The following is a 5,682-nucleotide window of genomic DNA, read 5'->3' as shown; positions in this document are numbered from 1 at the left end:
AATCATATTACTCAATGTGTACTTCTGTTTTTTTATATTTTAATTTTTTTTTTTTTTTACAATGGCAAGTATGATTAGTTTTTGTACTGATTAGTCAGGGATGGAAGAGATGTAAGGGTAATGCCTATGTCCTTGTGTTTTTCAAGGAGTCTGAGAGGTCTGGTAGGAAGAATGGACGAAATTATCCTCAGACTGAAGATGTGGCCTGGACACTCCTATTTAATTTTCACCATTAAGAATACTGACAGATTTGTTGGAAACCAGTAACCAATAATCTGCTACAGCTTTAAATTATGCATCTGCCTCTATTTTATTATACATTTTTTCTTAATTCAAATGATCTTCAAATTTTTTTTTTTTTTGGCAAAATATTTTTTCAAACAATTTTTGCAAATTGTTTTTTGACAACTCTAAATGGTTACTCCACGAATGGAAATGCTGGACAATTTAGCACCTAATTCTGTCGTGCAGTTTTTACAAGCAAACTGCACAAATGCCAGTAATAAGTTCTGTGTGAATGTATGTGTGTATGTGGTCATAACATGCTATTATCTCAAAGATATTTTGATGCTGTTATTTGAAGATAATACTACAAAATGTAAAAAGACAGTGTCTCTGTGAAGCAACACACTTCTTAAAGAGAAAAAAAAATCTAAATAGATAATGTCTGCAGCATTTCAATTACCATTAAATTTTGTATGTGAGGTCTCAGAGACCTGTTTTATTTCATTGAATGGTATTGGTGGCGAAGCAGCAATTCAGAGGTATCTATACTTTTGTGATATTTGTTCCACAAAAGCCTTATAAGGTGGGGTGTAATGTAGTGATCCAAACTGACGAAAGTGGTTCAAATCCAGAAGTCCTGATAGCAGCATTGTTTAACTATCTTAATTCATTGCATCTTTTGATAACATTGCCAAAAATCAGAAAAAGATGACTTCAACACATAAGCGAACCAATCACCCTGCTGTGACCTCAGTAGCTGCATTATGAATAATGTTGAACTTGAATGAAGCTTTCTTTTTATCAGTGATTGGCAAAGATATAATAATCTTTTCAACCTTGACTATAACCATAAACCATTCCCATCACTGAGCGAATCTTAATTCCTGTTTCTAATGTATATACCACCAATAATACAAACACTACCCGAGCATGAATAAATACACAGATCAAATATAAATTGAGATCAATTGGTGATGTGAAGAGGTCACATGCAGATGTGGTATTACATAGTGGTATTAGATGTGGTATTACATAGAAAATAATGTACAGTGTGACATCTGATGAAGCTGTCAGTAACTATAAAATTTTTGAACCATACTAATAATATCAATCCATAGTAACTTGTAGTTTTTGTATTGTGTATGTTTTGTATTTCTTTGATATTTTCTCAGTTAAAATATGCTAAAAAAATTGCTTTAAAAATTTGGTTTAAATTTCTGTTTTTAAAAATTTTTTTGTATGTTTGTAATCAGTATTTGCACAAACAGATGCCAAAAATTTGTCCAAATAAAAAACAGTTTTGGTTGTATGCATGATCTGAAATTTCCCTACAGCATTTTGTTCACAAATTATGACATAAATAAATATAAACACTTCATTCAATCTTTCCCTTCCAAAGCTGCTTTTGCCCCCACATCTCTAATTCCCTTTCTTGCTACAGTCTCTAAAATATATTGAAGTTGATGTAACCAAAATATATTGAAGTTGATGTAATTTAACAACCCTACCAGCCTAGGTGGGCCAGTTCAGAAAAGCAGGTACTGTCTCTCTTCTTTGATGCTAAATAATTCTTTCTAATTTTGACACGAGGTCAGCAATTTTGAGAGTGGTGCGGATGGGGGAAGGAGAGCAAGCCAGTTACATTGACCCCAGTTTTGGGCTGGTACTTTATTTTATAAACCATAGAGGGATAAAAGGCAAAGTTAATCATGATGGGATTTGAGCTCTGAATGCAATGAACCAAGACAAATACTGTGAATTATTTTACTGGTACTCAATTATTCTGCTACATTTTTGTAACTAAATAGTTAAAAACAAACTAAGACACCAGTCTCTGGGTCAGTAACGGTGGTATTAAAATGAAGGAGAGTTTGTAAGAAGCAGTAAGTCTGAATGCCATTAGCTGACCATATCAGTGAAGGACTTGAGAGTGAAAGGTTAGGCATTTTCACCCCTCATAGCATCCCAACTGACTGATATTTCAGGATGTCTGACAGTGACTCAACAATATTTATCTTTGTTGTTGTTTTTCATTAGTTCTAGGACAACCACGATCCTGTACACCTATAGCCACATCCTACTATTTAAAAAATATTGAATAAGGCATAGGAGTGGCTGTGTGGTAAGTAGCTTGCTTATCAACCACATGGTTCCGGGTTCATTCCCACTGTGTGGCACCTTGGACAAGTGTCTTCTACTAAAGCCTCGGGCCCCAAAGCCTTGTGAGTGGATTTGGTAGGCAGAAACTGAAAGAAGCCTGTCGTATATATGTATGTTTGTGTATATATGTTTGTGTGTCTGCTTGTCCCCCTAACATTGCTTGACAACCGATGGTGGTGTGTTTACGTCCCTGTAACTTAGCAGTTTGGCAAAAGAGACCGATAGAATAAGTACTAGGCTTGCTGGGATCGATTTACTCGACTAAAGGTGGTGCTGCAGCATGGCCGCAGTCAAATGACTGAAACAAGTAAAAGAGTAAAAAGAGAGTAAGAGTAAGTGTAGATCCTTGTTGTACACAACAAAAAAAATAAACCCCAGAAAAACAAAACAGTTGAGACTGGACTTCTTTGATCACAGAATTGCCCAATCAAGAGTGACCTAGAGTTAAAAAACAACAACAACGAAATATGTCTATAATAACTGATACAATATGGCCTCAGCTACAATGTTGATTCGATGTTGTTCTTATTTCTACTGATGCAAATTTGTTTTTATTTAGATTTATAGATTCCCTGATTTGTAGCACCCTGAGGTATGGAGTTTAAGCTTTTAGTCTTATTGATTCAAGACAAAATTACTGCATCATCAGTTCCCTGCTTCAACCGTCCCTTTTATGTGTGTTTATGGAAAGGATGTTTGACAGATGAATGAAATGAAACCCCAGTGGGTAGAGTGCATTGCCAATTAAACTGAAATAAACTTCGAAATGTTGGGCAGCAGAGTGTGTGTGTGTGGGGGGGGGGGGGTCTGTATTTTATTTTTTATTGCTACATGTTCAGAAATTTCAATTGCCATCTTATAAACTGACATTTATTTCTAACAATATTTTGCTTTTCGATTTGTTTCTTATATTTATTACTTTTTTCTTTGGGGATTCTTTCATAATCTGAGTTTACAGCAATTTGAGGTGATTTATAGTCCTAGCCTAACTGATGATGGTTCATCTCTTACTGCCAGAATCACATTCTGTCCTTGGCCAAGAGTCTAAATTCCAAATGTGTTAGGTTCATTTAGCTGCAGATAGGTACCATAAGTGAGGACTGTTAAATGCATATGGTTAAGAAGTTCATTTTATAACCACATGGTTCTGGATTTGATCTTCCTGTGCAGCAGTTTGGAGAAGGGTCATCTAGTATAGTGTCAGGTCGATCGACGAGAGATATGGTTGCTGTTCCTAGCATCTTAAGTGGCCACTGACAATAGATAAGTCAGATCCTTTGGTAATATTTGTGAAAATATTCCCATATGATCAAGTACCACAAAACTGACTATATGTTGAAGGCTGTTTTCATTGATATGTATATTATACAATATGTCTTACACACACACTTTAAAACCCTTTAAGCAGAGAAGGAACAGTAGCATGCATAAGTGTTTATATTAGCAAGGGCTCCAAAACTTGCAGAAGGAAGGAAAGAGGTGATCCTCAAACTGAGGGCCTGGCCTAAAGGCTTGCAACATCACAATCACCATCTAAGGCACCCAAAACCAGATGCCAGTGTGAAACTGGGTGATAATCTATCACCTTTCATCCAGGAACTCAAAGCATAAAGAGCAGGAATAAATACTAAAAGGTATCTTGTTTGAATGAAACCTAAGTGTTTCTTGCAGTGAACACATCTAAACCAAAATTTTTTCAGAGGCCCCTAAAATGCTATTGTGGATCTTTACTATTTTGTCGCATGGAGCCCCAAAAATCTTATATGGACCCCAGTTAAGAATCACTGATTTAGATAGAGGTTTATATTCTCGTGTCATCTCTACCATGGCACCAACATTTTCTGCCAACTGTAGATCTTTTGTTTTTTAAAATATTCATACCAATCCAGTTCCATCACACTCAGTCTGCAATGTGTCACACAAAATTACTGCAGAGTCGAAAATAAGCTAAAAACTATTTTCCCCATTCCAGGTACAAGAAAGAGAAATGAAGAAAAGAAAATATATGAAAAAAATAAAGAATTAAGACAAAAAAAAAAAAAAATTATTAAAAATGAGCTGAAAGTTATTTGTATCTGGATTTAAAATGGGGAAGTAATTGAGTTTAAGAGGTAGCAATATTCAGGGTGGAGGAGGAAGAGGTGGAAGAAGAGAAGATGGTGGTGAGAAAGAGCATGATGATGATGATGATGATGATGATGATAACATTAGAAGGCACTTCTGGAGGATAGAACGATGCATTAATTAGGTGGTGGAGTGTTTCAATAATGATGGTGTTAGTGGAGGATTTTTATGTGTGTGTGTGTGTGTGTGTGTGTGTGTATATATATATATATATATATATATATATATATATATATATATATATAGAGAGAGAGAGAGAGAGGTGAAATACATGGTCAATGGAGGAGGAAGAGGTTGAGAGAGTTGAGAAAAATTGATTTGATGGATTAAAATATTGGGAAATAAGATGTGAGATGGAATGAATGGGAATAAAGGTGGAGACAGAGAGAGAGAGAGAGAGAAAGAGAGAGAGAGAGTCAGAGAGAATGAAATGAAAAGACAGAGGGAAAGTGAGATAAAGGAGGGACTGATAGATGGTTTGTTAATGGCTAGATAAAATAACTAGATAGATAAATAAATAAACAGATAACTAGATAGACAGAGATAAAGAAGTGTTATAGAAAGAAATGTTCAAATTCTATAAATGCTATATAAATTATATAAATTATCTTCCTGATTCTTGACTCTTTGATACAAAAACATATAATAAGAAACATTTACTGATATGCACGCATCAACAAACATGCACATTTTTGCACCAAGTAGCACTCACCAAACCATACACGCACAAAACAGCACTTAATGACACTTCCACTATTACATACATATATAAACATGATGGGGGTTCTCATGTTAGTTTTCATGCTCAAGGGTTCAACTTTCTCAGTCAAGTATCTAGAGCTTGTATCGATGGTGAGATATCAAACAAGCTTTAGATTTGTGAATAAAATCACAAACGGCAGTAAAACTGGGGAAAAAAAACTGGTGACATTTTGGAATTGTATTTTCATTTCTCCATGTTTACTATTTGTTTATATCATCTTGAGAACTTAAGATCCTTATAATATTGTAGAGATGTATATATATTGTGAAGTAAATTACTTAACCACTGTGCACAAATATGAGTGCATGTACATGTGTGTATGGGTATGTGCATGTGTGTGTGTGTATGTATGTATATATATATATATATATATATATATATATATATATATATATATATATATATATATA

This window comes from Octopus bimaculoides, chromosome 18, assembly GCF_001194135.2.
Source record: "Octopus bimaculoides isolate UCB-OBI-ISO-001 chromosome 18, ASM119413v2, whole genome shotgun sequence".
Taxonomy (NCBI): domain Eukaryota; kingdom Metazoa; phylum Mollusca; class Cephalopoda; order Octopoda; family Octopodidae; genus Octopus; species Octopus bimaculoides.
This window is presented reverse-complemented; position numbering follows the sequence as displayed.